Genomic DNA, 16507 nt, shown 5'->3' on the forward strand with positions numbered 1-16507 from the left:
CACATGGAAGTAAGGGTCCAGCAGGCGGATTATTCTACTCCTTAGCGTTTTTTTTGACACACAATTTAGCCCGACACTCTTTGGAGGAAAGTTGACCTCCACCCCCTTCACTCTACACCCCTGATCCCAGTCTGTCTTCTCCAATCTACATTTTTGTCTCTCCGCATAAGCTAAAGTCCTTCTGTATATGTGTTTAGTCTTGAGCTATTGAGCCTAAACGGCCTGGCAGGATTCCACTTAGATTTTGTGTGATAAGTCGGTTGGATTTGGTAGCTAACGACTCTCACACCTCTTGAGCACACTTTACTGTAGGTGAGATGGAATATGGGATTTCAGAGCAGAGTTTTAGATTTGAAATGGTCCGTTATTGATAATTCATAGTTCATTTTGCTATGTATTATCTTGGAAAATGTTTATTTTTTACAACTTTTTTTCAATATATCTGATTGATTGTGGTTTTACTGTCCAATATTTAACCTTTTTTGTTTTGAACCGTGACATGCACTGAACTGTGAGACTTGTGTCAGCTGGTTTTATTTGCGTAATATTTTCTGAGGGGTGAAAAATGTGTGATAATCACCAAAAATATATGTCTGTTTACAATACACTCAAAGCCCTTGGTTATGGTATTGTACAATAATGTTCTGAGTTATCATTGTATTTAAAATACATTTCTACGTTGTTGTTCTGTTTTTTAAATATTTCTACCTCAAACTACCATATTGCAGATACAATTTCACTTTCTCCATTACCCACTAACTTTACACAACCACACTTCCACAGAAGAGAACTGAATGTTTCTGAGGAAACCTGATGTGTTCATAGTTTTAAGATGAGACTCTGTTCCTCCTCTCCCTGTCCTCATACTACTCCCGAGCTCTCTCAGCAGACCTCACCTCCACCGCCTGTCTCTCTCTCTCTCTCTCTCTCTCTCACACACACACACACACACACACACACACACACACACACACACACACACACACACACACACACACACACACACACACACACACACACACACACACACACACACACACACACACACACACACACACACACACACACACACACACACACACACACACACACAGCCTCCCTCAGCGAGAGTGTGAAGTGTTTGAGGTCACACACAACCCCATTCCATTTACCCAGCAAATAGTTGAGCTATGAAGCATCCTGTCGTTTTTACTGGCAATCTGGGTTCTAGCTCACCGCAGGGTGCAGGGGTTAGACGGCACTTGTGGTCTGACCGGGGGGCCATCTGTGTGTCATGGTCCATGTGTGTGTGTGTGTGTGTGTGTGTGTGTGTGTGTGTGTGTGTGTGTGTGTGTGTGTGTGTGTGTGTGTGTGTGTGTGTGTGTGTGTGTGTGTGTGTGTGTGTGTGTGTGTGTGTGTGTGTGTGTGTGTGTGTGTGTGTGTGTGTGTGTAATGAGTAGGTATAGCTATTGGTTTTAGCTACTGTTTATTGATTGCAAATCTGTACCATTTGATTTAATCAAATCAACCAACTAATACGGTTCAACTCTAATTCCTATTCCCTTGATGCCGATTTATTGTGTGCGTATGTGTGTGTTTCGTGCGTGGTTGCTTGCATGCATGTGTTGTCAGTCACTCAAGTCTTCTTTTGAAACCTGCCTCTGTCAGTCTGAGCCCACAGTGTTTTGTGTTTTCATCTGATCCATCTTCATGACAGCAGTGGGATTAGTCCCTCCATCAGTCTCTGCTGGCTGACAGGATGACCTGTACTGACCCATACAGCCCTAGGCTCCCTGGGCTGTGAGAGACAAGGCCTTATCTCTGCTGCTGGCCCTCTGAGAGAGGCCTTATTTAGCCTACTGTATTACAGTAGTAGTGTGGCCACACCAATCAGCCAATACATAGAAAATATTTGGTTTAAACCTGAGCTCTACATGACGTAGTTAGTGGGTGGAGCTAGGCATCAGATCAAATCACAACAGATCGTAATAACTTTATATCCTGCACCTTATTGTACCATATCCTGTAACTTTGACCCAAACGGTCAATGTGAAACCAGCTCACACTGTAGCCTATCTCTACAGTAGGCACACAGCAGAGACGCTGATCTCTACAGTAGGCACAGAGTAAAGTAGCCTATCTCTACAGTAGCCACACAGCAGAGTAGCTGATCTCTACAGTAAGCATACAGTAGAGTGGCCTATCTCTACACAACTGACTGACGTCCCTGAGCATCACTTGCCAGAGGGCACAGAGGTTACATGCCCAGAGATCAAACACAGAAAGTATGCTACAGGTCCTGTCAAACACACACAATGCATAATATGAGAGTACGGTTAACCAATATGTCTGCAACTCAACACAATCTCTCTGAGCACATTGCTGCGGTTGGCTACTTCAGGACAAACCTTTCAAAAACTCTGTGGATCAAACTACCCTAGTGAATATCAAACACATATGATATCCAAACAACATAAAACAGTGACAATGTCGAGCGGAAAGGTTATGTTAGTTCCACCTGGCCCCCGAAATATACATGTGCTTAGGGGGTAGTGAGATAGGAGTTGTTACTGGACAGGTCTGTGAAAGTTAGAGCTTCGCAGAGAAAAGCAAATTTAACAGTGTCCTCTAGTGGTCAGTACAGTTGACATTTATCTTCCATTCCAGTTCAACGTGAATGTTCTCCTCAATTCGACAGGCATTGAATTAACCAACTATGTTATTTGTTATCAGGCAACTAGATAAGCTTGATAAATGAGATAATATTGACTGTTCGCTGAATGATGACTTGATTTGAGGGACACCTTTGACAAGGTAAGGCAGACAGCATGACCCTTGATTGGATAGGCCTGTCCAGTTTTGTGTTAAAACTGTGTCTTAAATACTTTACATTGAAATGGGTTATGCAAAGGTAGGGCTGTGAAGACTGGTGTCCTATACAGTGAATGGTGGTACAGTAGATTGCACCACGTCCATTTGCGCCCCTACTGGATGGAAACTACAAGTGTAATGGCTGTGCTCAATGCAATGGCACTTATAAATGTAGCTCCTTCAAACAACCCCCAAACAGGGAAACAGATCCCAATAAAAGGTGTTATCACGCGCTCCACTAAGGCAGTTATTTATCTTATAACTTGTCCTTGTGGTAAAAATGATGTGGGTAAAACAAAGCCGCAAATTAAAAGTACGAATTTCGGAGCATCGTAGCATCATTACGTGCAAAAACTCGACTTACCAAGTTGCGGCCCATTTTTGGAGCAAAAACCACTCGATTCCGTCTCTACATGACATTGGCATCGAACATGTCACTCTCCCTAGGAGAGGGGGTGACCTTGATCACTTATTGTTAAAACAAGAGGCTGCCTGGATCTTTCATTTAAAGACCCTTACTCCCTTCGGTCTCAACGTAAACCTTGATCTGAAACCATTCGTGTGATTGTTGTGATTTTGCTGTCCATTGTAAATGTTTTGTAGGCTGATGTAGCCAAATTGTATCTATGATCGTACGCTATCCATTTATGTTTTTTAATATGCTATTTTAACATATGAAAATCAACCAATGATATTAGGCCAAACTTGTCCATGATTACAGACACCTTTGTGTGTCTTCTAACACTATATAAACGAGTCACCCCACAGTGTTTGTCATTATACCCTGATGAAGACAGCTTGTCTGTCGAAACATTGGACATTACATTTTTGCATCTGAGCTACTAGGGTGTGTGGCTCTCCTTTATTTTCCAACAGTAGATTACAGTATCTGGTCTGTACACACTCATTCTCTAGGCCTACCTGCACATGGTCCAGAGGAAACAAATCATCCAAGCCAATTTATCAAACTTTACAACCTATACCAAAAGGTATTTACATTTCTGGCTATATTTCATGTCATGGTGTGGGTGGGTGTCAGTATCAGTCTTCTCTTAGATGTGTGTGTGTAGTGGTTTCTTTCAGTCTGTAGCACACAGGAAACTAGATCCTATCTCACCTCAGCTGGTTCTGATCAGGTTGGCTGTAGGACAGTTTCAAATGCGAAATAAATCACAATAAATGTCTGAGGGCCCTTTGGAATCCCCCCCCATTGGCGTGGGTGACTGGCGAGGGTGGGTGTGGTGGACGGTAGCATTGCGTGTTCATGGAATACCTTCCTTCCTGTCAGTCTGTGTGTCTGTCTGTTCTCGTCCTGTTCCAAACAGCACTGGGCTGGACTTCCTCCTTGGGGGGGCCGGACACTTTGAAGAGACGGACTGAGCGCGCTCCCCAGACGGTTCTCAGGATCAGGCTGGGCCAACAAACAGCCCAACAGGGAACACCCTCACTGGGCCAAACACTTCCTTAAATGCCAACACCAACAAACACCCAGGGTTGGGTTACGCCCATTTACACCCCCGAGACCCATGCAGGAGCAGAGCTGGTCAAGCTCCCATGCCAATGCCCCCCAGTACAGGTTTCCGACAACTAGAACTAGCCTTTGATATTGTAAACATATAAAACACACATGCGCACACTACCCCTCCCTACCCCTACTGTAAGCAACAGAACGTAATATTTTCATTTTAACATCTCCACATCTTAGTGCTGTGTAAATGAGTTTGTTGTGTCAGAGCCGTAGCATCCTGTTGGTGTCTTTCTGTGAACGTCACTGCACAGCTATTTTCAGGTCTCTCCAGAAATGTTTGATCGGGTTCAAGTCCAGCCTCTGGCTGGGCCACTCCAGGACGTTCAGAGACTTTTTCCGAAGCCACTCCTGCGTTGTCTTGGCTGTGTGCTTAGGGTCATTGTCCTGTTGGAAGGTGAACCTTCGCCCCCCAGTCTGAGGTCCTGAGCGTTCTGGAGCAGGTTTTCATCGACGATCTCTCTATATTTTTCTCTGTTCATCTTTCCCTCAATCGTGACTAGTCTCCCAGTCCCTGATGCTGAAAAACATCTCCACAGCATGATGCTGCCATCACCACGCTTCACCGTAGGGATGGTGCCAGATTTCCTCCAAACATGACGCTTGGAATTTAGGCCAAAGAGATCAGTCTTGGTTTCATCAGACCTAAGAATATTGTTTGTCATGGTCTGAGAATCCTTCAGGTGCCTTTTGACAAACTCCAAGTGGGCTGTCATGTGCCTTTTACTGAGGAGTGGCTTCCGTCAAGACACTCTACCATAAAGGCCTGATTGGTGGAGTGCTGCAGATATGGTTGTCCTTCTGGAAGGTTCTCTCATCTCCTCAGAGAAACTCCACAGCTCTGTCAGAGTGACCATCGGATTCTTGGTCAACTCCCTGACCAAGGCCCTTCTCCCCTGACTGCTCAGTTTGGCCGGGTGGTCAGCTCTAGGAAGAGTCTTGGTTGTTCCACACTTCTTCCATTTAAGAATGATGGAGGCCACTCTGTTCTTGGGGACCTTCAATGCTGCCGAAATGTTTTGGTACCCTTCCCCAGAGCTCTACAGACAATTCCTTTGACCTCATGACTCTGACATGCACTGTCAACTGTGGGACCTTATATAGACAGGTGTGCCTTTCCAAATGATGTCCAATCAATTGAATTTACCACAGGTGGACTCCAATCAAGTTGTAGAAACATCTCAAGGATGATCAATGGAAACAGCATGCACCTGAGCTCAATTTTGAGTCTCATAGCAAAGGGTCTGTATACTTATGTAAATAAGGTATTTCTGTTTTCAATTTGCAAAAATGTCTAAAAACCTGTTTTTGCTTTGCATTATGTGATATTGTGTGTAGATTGATGATGATATTTCCGAATAAGGCTGTAACTTAACTAAATATGGAAAAGGGGAAGGGGTCTGAATACTTTCCCGAATGCACATATACACTGAGAATACAAAACATTATGAACACCTGCTTTTTCTGTGACATAGAGAGTCCAGGTGAAAGTGATGATCCCTTGTTGATTTCACTTGTTAAAACCACTTCAATCAGTGTAGATGAAAGTGAGGAGACAGGTTAAAGAATGATTTTCAAGTCTTGAGACAATTGAGACATGGATTGTGTGTGTGTGTGCGCACATGCATACAGAGAGATGAAGGATGAACATGAAGGATTGCCACACAGTCAGGCAGCTGCAATGTTGTCCTCAGTCAAACACACAAGAGGGCATGAGAAAACCATACTGGACAGTACATGACCATGGACAGGCAAACAAAACGTCGACAGTTAGCCAGCTGACGCCTTTACGACGAAGGATACTGCACAAGCTGGAACACCAGTGAGTCACCCCTCAATCAAAAAAAAAAAAAAAAGGAGGAGAGGGAAGAACAGGAAAGAAATTCCAGATGTCAACAGTAAAGTTTGTCCAGCTCCGGTCTGTGGCCACAGGAGCTTTGTGTACCTGGCCCTGCTAAAGCAATTACTCTACGGAGGGAACGACACAACAAACCCAGAGAATTCTCGGAAGCCTTTCAATCAGGCCCTCCGCTGCCTCTCACTGGAACTCCGTGCCAGGCTTCTTCTCGCCCCCCTCCCCAGCACTGTGAACCACTACTAATTTGACAGGGAGAGGTGTGTATGTGTGTGTGGGGGGGGCAGGTGGGTGGGGAGGAGGGGGTTGTGGTGTGTGTGTGTGTGTGTGTGTGTGTGTGTGTGTGTGTGTGTGTGTGTGTGTGTGTGTGTGTGTGTGTGTGTGTGTGTGTGTGTGTGTGTGTGTGTGTGTGTGTGCGTGCGTGCATGTGTGTGTGTATCAAAGAGTAGAAGTGGGAAACCTGGATGGAGAGCATTGGCGGAAGCTGTAGATCCGCGCCTGCATGGGTCTCGGGGGGGTGTTGTGTTGTGTTGTTGAAAGGTGTGGGAATCTGACTGGAGTTTAAATACAGCACAGCAAACCTCTCGACGGATGTACTGCACGGTGCTGTAGTCGTTGTGTCTCAACGTTTTCCTACTAGTTCCTCCCATGGTCTTGCTCCCAGTCTCACCACAGCCCCCACCCATCATGTTGGGAGAGGCATGGCCATCATAATCATCTGGAAATGAAATGAACCAGATCCCTGCTGCAAAGTAAACTGTAAAGCTTTCTTTGGTTTCCCTTAATCTATCTAGTCCAACAGGGACCCCTGTTTATTACCCATAGAGATTTTACAATCAAAGAAAGAGAGATTATTGGATAAAGAAAGAGAGAGAAAGAGAGATTATCTTTCTGACTACTAGTTTAATAGCATATACATAAAGACCATTGTTCTTTGTGCTGTGGTCATGCTTGTCAATACTGTACTGTGGTCATGCTTGTTATATATTTATATATATATTCAATGTAGTATTTTTTATAGTACATGATAATAACTAAGAACATATATACCAAGACACAAGGTCATCAGAATTACTGAAACATACATGACTCCAGATATTAGACAAGACTGCCATCTGCTGGAAAACGGAACAAATACAGTTATTAAACTAGGAAACTCAGGCTGACAGATGTTCAATACATGTAGATGCATAAATAATATGTACCTTTACAGTTGTTTACAATCGCTAGGACCCATTTCTCAATACTTAGGTCATTTTTTCAAAACTCTTCACACAGTGAGCATAACTAACTTTCAGCTTGGCACAGCAGTTAATTTCCCGTTCAACATGCCCTAAAACTACCAAAACACTACATACATGTCTCATGTGATTCCAAAATACAATAATTTGTATATACACCATCTACCGATACAGATACAGTAGCAATGCTAGTAAACCCTGTCATGTGCATCTGGCCACAGGTTCTCATCCACGTCACATCTTATGTCATCTTGGGCAAAACACCTAGGAATGAATATTGTTCCTGCCTGGTCCATCCCTGGCAATATTCTGCAGATATGTCCAGGCATCCAGCCTTCATTGTGTCCAGGAGGGACAATTGATCATGTGGATGGTGGTCATAAACCTTCCACCTCCATAAGGAAAATAATTCCTCTATGGGGTTGAGGAACGGAGAGTAAGGAAGGAGGAAGGAGGAAAAAGAAGATCATCCTGGGATGGGCTGCAAACCACTCTGTGACTGCAGGACTGGTGAAATGCCACATTGTCCCATACAATTACAAACATTTTTGCCACACTGTGACCCTCTCCTCACCTGGCACAACCCTTCCATAGAGGTCATCCAGGAATGAAAAGAGACGCTCGGTGTTGTATGTCCCAATTAGAGGTTAGTGTAACAGCCATCCATCTGAGAATATTGCTGCACACATTGTGATATTGGCACCCCTCTGGCCCGGGACATCCACTGAGGCTCTTTTCCCAATCACATTCCTTACTCGCCACCGTGTTTTGGCCAAGTTGAAACCAGCCTCATCCACAAAGATGAATATGTGGGGTGTTTGCCTGGCTTCAATCTCCATGACTCTCTAAAATAAATCCACAAGACAACATAAGAGTTTGGCTACTACGGTAGTTTACATTATACCTTAAAACATGCCATTGTGTGCCTCTGCCCTGTTTGGTTTTGTTCAAAACCAGTACCATATTTTATAGTCATCTTACCTGGACTTATTGGTTCCTGAGTTGCTTGACTCGTTCAGAGTTCCTCTCAAAGGGGACAGTGCGCAACTGCTTCATCCTGACTTGATGTTGTTTCAGGACTCTAGAAATAGTTGTCATGCTTACATTGTCTGCCAACACTCTGTCCTGAATCGCTGTGAGTTTTATGCCATTGTTTCTGATGACCATATCAATGATTGCAGTTTCCTGCACAGCAGTGAGAATCCTACCTCTCCCGCCTGTAGGAGGTAACAGTTGGGTCCTAAGCAGAAACACAATAACAATTACACACAAGTAGGTTTGGAGGCTTTGTTCAATACACTTCTGTTATGTGCAGTTCAGTCAGATGCCCTTGCAGAATGCACATCTTACCTGTTGTTTTGCCGGAAATTTCTCAGAATAAATGCCACTGTTGAGTGTTGCAGATTCGGCTGCACTCTCAGACCAGCCTCTCTCATTGATAGATCAACATATATTACATGATCAATTATAGTAGCCCTAATCTCATCTGAGACTACAGCTCTTGATCTTCCTCTCGGTCTTCTTCCACCACTCATATGTACTCCTCTCCCTCTCCCAGCCACTCTTCTTCCTCTGTTAGCCACTTCTCTATCTCTGGCTGGGTCCATGTTTACATTACAGTACAGTATTATTCTTAAATGTCCCCTTTTGTATAGATGGTAATGAAATGGAAAGACTAACACCTGGGTAGGTTTTCATCTACAATGGGAATCAGCTGTGGTTGGTCTAATTGTTTTGATAGTATTTCATTTTTTAGATTTGGAAAATATTTCAATTCGCTATTACTGTTGAAATGTAGCAAATTTATGTCTTATTCAATTTTGTGTAATTTTAGGTTTTGAATTTAAGTTTAACAGTTTTGAAAAGAGTATGTAAACATGTGCAAATTGGCCTGTAGGTACATAGAGTTTTGGTGGTGGTTGTGTCTGAGTGAGAAAAGAGTGTCATGCAGGTGAAAGAGGACCCAAAAGCGACTTAACAGAAACAGAGTTTATTCAAGTCCAAACATGGGAATAACAGAAATCCTCTAGTCTGGAGACAGGGGAATAACAGGGAAGGGACTCCACAGCCCGGTGGAAGAGAAGCGGCCACAGACTGCAGGTCGTTAAACTCAAGAGGAGCGATGGACCGTTCAGAGAGGCAGGGGGAGAGAGGGAAACGAAAACAGAATCATCTCCTCTTTAAAGCTGGACTTGTTAGAGCAGCTCAGTAGGGGAAACCCAATCTCACATCTAGAGCCAATCAGTGAAGTGCGGATGACTGTCCAGAGAGGTCGGAGGCTCGGCTCTCCAGTCCCCGAGAACGCATGTCCATGTTGGTAAATTGACAGAGACACCTGGGACACGAAGCATCTGATGAAGGCTTAACAAGGAACATGGAACGACCAGGACAGGGCGGAACACAATCACAGCACGGTGAATTCTGGGAAACAAGGAACCGACAGGACAGGAACGGAGTGGAAAGCCACAACACAAAGGAATAAATAGGGACTCCAATCAGGGGAAAGGATCGGGAACAGGTAACCCAGTGGGAAGACTAAATGATGATTAGGGGAATAGGAACAGCTGGGAGCAGGAACGGAACGATAGAGAGAAGAGAGAGCGAGAGAGTGAGAGAGGGAGGGGAGAGAGAGGGATAGGGGAAAGAGTCCGGGCAGGCGCAGGGAAAGAACCTAATAAGACCAGCAGAGGGAAACGAATAGAATGGGGAGCACAGGGACAAGACATGATAATAAATGACAAACATGACAAAGAGTTTATGAAAATTGAAAGATGTAGTCATTGAATGCATTTTGTGCCATATCAATGAAAAATGATCCATAGTTTAGCCCACATAAACTGCTGTTATGCTCACTGGGTGAAGAATTTTGAAAAAGTGACCTAAGTACTGAGAAATGGGTCCGAGCGATTGTAAAAAACTGTAAGTTTGCGACGAAATGTGAATTGAAACTGTATATAGTGACAAAAAAAGTAACAATATAAATCGATTGCTATTGTAAATAGTAAAAATAGTCATTGAATGAAGACATGATAAAATATTTAATGAGGAAAAATTACAGAGAAATATGTAACATGTTTATCTCATGTTAAACAACAACTGTGGTGTGTGTGTGTGTGTGTGTGTGTGTGTGTGTGTGTGTGTGTGTGTGTGTGTGTGTGTGTGTGTGTGTGTGTGTGTGTGTGTGTGTGCGCGCCCATGTGTTTGTGTGTGTGCGCGTGTGCGTGCGTGTGTGTGTGTGTGTGTGTGTGTGTGTGTGTGTGTGTGTGTGATCCCTCCCAGCTGCATAGGCTCAGTCTCAAAGCCAGGAGGAGAGCGATGTGTGTGTGTGTGTGTGTGTGTGTGTGTGTGTGTGTGTGTGTGTGTGTGTGTATGCGCGCCCGTGTGTTTGTGTGTGAGCTGAAGTCATCCTCTGAAAAGCTGGTCAGGTTCACACCATCAAATCATCTTCGTTTATGCAGCAGAAAAGTCGACGGAAGAATCTCATAACTCTCCTTTTCTTTGGTTTAATGACCACAACATCTTCTGGAAATGAGAAGTGTCATGTTAAATAAAACAATAACTAATACCTTATATTACAGAGGGAAATGATAACCTGTCAAAGTGTTAATGTAACTCACCTGACAGGAATTCAACTGGTTCATCCGTAACCTTAAGGTGGACTGGATTAGTGGCCAGGGGTGTTGTGATGTTGTCCACCCTAAATGGGGCATCAACCAGGGGTGTTGTGATGTTGTCCACCTTAACTGGGGCATCAACCAGGGGTGTTGTGATGTTGTCCACCTTAAATGGGGCATCAACCATGGGTGTTGTGATGTTGTCCACCTTAACTGGGGCATCAACCAGGGGTGATGTGATGTTGTCCACCTTAACTGGGTTATCAACCAGGGGTGTTGTGATGTTGTCCACCTTAACTGGGGCATCAACCAGGGGTGTTGTGATGTTGTCCACCTTAACTGGGGCATCAACCAGGGTTGTTGTGATGTTGTCCACCTTAACTGGGGCATCAATCAGGGGTGTTGTGATGTTGTCCACCTTAGCTGGGGCATCAACCAGGGTTGTTGTGATGTTGTCTATCTTAACTGGGGCATCAACCAGGGGTGTTGTGATGTTGTCCACCTTAACTGGGGCATCAACCAGGGGTGTTGTGATGTTGTCCACCTTAACTGGGGCATCAACCAGGGGTGTTGTGATGTTGTCCACCTTAACTGGGGCATCAACCAGGGGTGTTGTGATGTTGTCCACCTTAACTGGGGCATCAACCAGGGGTGTTGTGATGTTGTCCACCTTAACTGGGGCATCAACCAGGGTTGTTGTGATGTTGTCCACCTTAACTGGGGCATCAACCAGGGTTGTTGCTGTGTTGTCCAGCACTTTGTCATGGATAGTGGTCAAGGGCTTTTTGATGTCTGGCAGTGACAAGGGTTGAAGCATCTCCAACACCTTGACAGGGTTAGGGACAAATTTGATGTTGATTGCCAGGTTCATGTCCACAGGCTGAAAGCAAAAATATGAAATATTTAAGATGGTTATTATTTAACATAACATTTGCAACATTGCAGATGTACTATTTTTATTTTATTTTTTTACCAATATTGACAACAATACATTTTTGGATCAGAGACAACTGAATGAGTGGACTTTAATAAGATAAACACTTAAAACCATCGCTTACTCTATTGCTCCCTGAATCTTCAGCCTCGTCGATGTCTGCTTCTGAGAGGAACATCTTGGGGTACAATTTCTTTGCAAACAAGTTGGCCACCATTAAACATCGCTCCTCATCACATGTGAAGGCTTCAATCCCCAGGCACTGGGATGATAAGTACCTCTTCATGGACTCCCAGTAGAAGGTGTAAGCCCAGTACTGCTTACTGTCAGAGTCGGTACACTTCTCCAGCTCCTCATTAACGATGTTGCGGAATCTGTCAGTGATGCTTTGAAACAGCGTGCAGATACGATCGGCGATAGTCAGAAACTCTGACTCAAGGTCGTCTGATGCAGGAGGGAGCCTCTCCAAGAATAGCAGGACCATTTGTTTCAGGATGATTTTCGTGCCAAAGCCTGGCTTGGCATTAGTGGCGGAGCTCGGCGATGCGGTGCAGGATGTCAGGGCAAAGCCTGAGGGTGGAATGCAGGGTCCTGGGGAAAATCCTGGAGGTGGAATGCAGGGTGCCGGGGCAAAGCCTGTTGTTGGCGAACAAAGTGAAGATCAGTCTTAAATAAAAACCAAGGCTTTATTGTTGGGTTGTTTACATACAAGTTTGGTGATCGACCAGTCGATTGCGATTGGCCGGTTGGTGACCACTGCTTTAGTGTGTGTACTTTACTGGATTCATACTTGGGATATCGCTTTTCAACAGGAAAGTTCAACACTCTCTGGAAGACGTCTTTAACTTAATTACCAAACTGTCTAGTTATAAAACTTGAGCCAGTAAGTAACATTACAGTGAAAATGATCACCTGTCAAAGTGATTGTGACAGTGTAACTCACCTGACTGATGGACAAGTGTTTCATTCAAAACCTCAAGGTTGACTGGATTAGTGGTCAGGGGTGTTGTGATGTCTACCACTTTATCAGGGTTAGGGGTCTCTGGGATCGCCAGGTTCAAGTCCACAGACTGAAAGCAACAAGGACACAATATTTAACAGAACATTTGTTACATTTCATATCTCCTCTTTAACAACATTTACTTGTATTTCTATCAGAGAAAATTGAATGAGTGGACTTTCATAAGGATAAACACTTGTGATCGTTGCTTACCCCACTGCTCCCGACTTCATCCACATTGAAGTCTTCCACTGAGAGGAGCATCTCAAGCTGGAGGTTGTTCAGCAATATTCTGCCGATTATGTTGGTCACCACTAAAAATCTCTCCTCATCAAATGAGAAGGCTTCAATCCCCTGGGGTGATGGGTACATCTTCATGTACTCGCAGTAGAAAGTGTCAGCCCAGATGCTCTTACTATAAGAGTCGATACACTTCTCCAGCTCCTTATTGACGATGTTGTTGGATCTGGCAGTGATGCTCTGAATTAGAGTGCAGATATGATCCGCGATAGTGAGTGGTGGGTGGCATGACGCCGGGGGAAAGCCTGGTGGTGGGTGGCACGACGCCGGGGAAAGCCTGGTGGTGGGGGGCATGATGCTGTGTTAAACACTGATCGTGGGGGCAGGATGCCTGGGCAAAGCCTGGTGGTGGGGGACAGGATGCCTGGGCAAAGCCTGGTGGTGGGGGCAGGATAGAGGGGCAAAGCCTGGTGGTGGGGGGCATGATGTCGGGGCAAAGCCTGGTGGTGGTGGGCATGATGTTGGGGAAAAGCCTGGTGGTGGTGGGCATGATGACGCGGCAAAGCCTGGTGGTGGGGGGCAGGATAGAGGGGCAAAGCCTGGTGGTGGTGGGCATGATGACGGGGCAAAGCCTGGTGGTGGGGGCAGCATAGAAGGGCAAAGGCTGGTGGTGGGGGCAGGATAGAGGGGCAAAGCCTGTTGGTGGGGGCAAGATAGAGGGGCAAAGCCTGGTGTTGGGGGCAGGATAGAGGGGCAAAGCCTGGTGGTAGGGGGCAGGATAGAAGGGCAAAGCCTGGTGGAGGGCAGGATAGAAGGGCAAAGCCTGGTGGTGGGGGCATGATAGAGGGGCAAAGCCTGGTGGTGGGGGGCAGGATGCCGGGGTAAAGCCTGGCATTGGGGGGCAGGATGCCAGGGGAAAGCCTGGCGTTGGGGGGCAGGATGCCAGGGCAAATCCGAGGGGTCGCTTGCAGGATGCAATGGCAATTCCTGGGGGTGATATGCATGGTGCCGGGGCAAAGCCTGCAGGTGGAATGCAGGGTGCTGAGTGATTTACCACAACATTCCCTTGATATTAGAAGGATAATATCATTCTCATACAAACACAACTTATTACGAAACTGTCGAGTTTCAAAACATTAGCTAATAAGTTATATTACAGTAAGACATGGACACCTGTCAAAGTGATCCGTGTCAATTTAACTCACCTGACTGGAGGTCAACTGGAGTCGTGGTCATGGTTGTTGTGATGTTGTCCACTTTAACGGGGTTAGTGATTAGGGGTGCTGTGACAGACTGAAGGCAACAAGGACATCGTATTTAACGTAATATTTGCGACATTGCAAATCTTCTTTTTTTTTTACCAACAACAACAAAAATGCTTTGTATGAGTGGACTTTCATAAAGATAAACACTTGTAATCATTGCTCACCTCACTGCTCCCTGAAGCTGGTGTCCCTTCATCCACGTCCTTCAGCTTTACCAGCTCCTCGACCACATGGTGAACCATGTGCCTCGTTAGCATGGTGGCCCTGGCAGATGTTGCAAACTTTAGTACCAGCCCTGTGCCAGTATAGTGGTGAAGATGAGTATGGATGTTTGTCACCATCTCAAGGATCTGGTACCAGCCAATGTGCCAGTTGGCCTTGCCCCCTTTCTTTGTGACTTTGACCCCACACAGTGACAGCTGGTGGATTATGTCGTTTATGAGGGGCCAGTAATGAAGGTTGATGTCTTCCTCTAGGTGGCCTTCGAAGACTACATAAACTATCATACCAATGATGTTCCTCAGGAGCTCCGAGGAGATTACCAGCTGGTCAGGGCACTTTGGACAAACCTCGCTCGCCTTGGGCTCTGATAGCCAGCTGCGGATAGAGCTTAATGGAATGTAGTCAGCAGGAGCTTCAAACAGCCTCTGGACTTTGGTGCTCACAGCTGCAATGATGGTGCTGATCAAGGTGGAACTTTGGGTGAAAAGAGCTCTCCTAAGGTCCTCAGGGCTGCTTAGGCACTGGATCTTACGGTTGAGTGAGTGGACCATCCTGACACCAGTGGAACGGGAGTAGTAGACTTGAGCGACAGGAGGAGCCTTCAGAACTCTAGAGAGGTTCTCCACTACTGCCAGCACTATGGTGACACTCATGTCACTCAGGGCCATGGAGGACCGGTCACAGGGGCTTTCCATCTGGCAGGACCAGAGGGCCTGGAGCAGCCTGGACACGATGTCCACCACCACCTTAGAGGGACAGCACAGCTCAGAGTACGGCTGGAAGGCCAGGCTCTGGGAAATGCTCTTTAGAGCTCTTACAACTTCATCGCAGCCCTCAGGGTTTCTAAAATATACAAGCCAGATAGAGACAAGAGGAAACACTTTTATGCAAATTGAAACGCATCCTCTGTAAGAAATGTGATACATACAGTAAATTAAGTTTGATTGATATTGGCCCCTGCACTCGTCATTTCATTTAGCATCAGTGGATGGATAGAATAATACATAGACCAAACAACTGTAACATAAAGAGTGAATGTGACTCACAGGTAGGAGAGATCAGCAGTAAAGTCAAGTGAGTTAATGGCCTGACTAAGGTCGGTGGCCAACTCAGTAAAAGCCTCATGTTCAACATCCCTCATTCTGAGTTGAGTGTTCACCTCCCAGGTCTGTCACAGGAAACAAGGGGTGCCATTAATGCCCATAGCAGTGAGGGGAAAATATTGATATCAATGTACCATGAGCCAATGCTAAATAACGACATTGTTTATTAGAAAGGATAACTCACTAACTGTATTTTATCTCCACTTAACTTATACTGTAGACATCTTTCTAATCTCTTACCAGGTGACTTATGTCATTCCCTTCCTCTGCTTCCTTTCTGAACCTTAAAATCAAATACAGAGCAACTGAACATTCCTGCCTTTTTTATCCTTCCTCTACTTTCACATTGATTTCCCATTGAGCCTATGACAGTGATTCAGTGGTGTAGCCAGACATTTGTTTGGTGGGTGGGCCTGCAGACATTTGGGTGGGCCAGAAAATTCCTGCTATTGTACACATTTTGCCATGAGGCTGAGAGAAAATGTTGCAGTTTTAAAGCTAACCAAAGCTACAATATAGATATGTTGACTGATAACGGCACTGAATTATTTTATTTTATTTTTATTTCACCTTTATTTAACCAGGTAGGCAAGTTGAGAACAAGTTATCATTTACAATTGCGACCTGGCCAAGATAAAGCAAAGCAGTTCAACACGTA

Source organism: Oncorhynchus gorbuscha, linkage group LG07 (genome assembly GCF_021184085.1).
Source record: "Oncorhynchus gorbuscha isolate QuinsamMale2020 ecotype Even-year linkage group LG07, OgorEven_v1.0, whole genome shotgun sequence".
Taxonomy (NCBI): domain Eukaryota; kingdom Metazoa; phylum Chordata; class Actinopteri; order Salmoniformes; family Salmonidae; genus Oncorhynchus; species Oncorhynchus gorbuscha.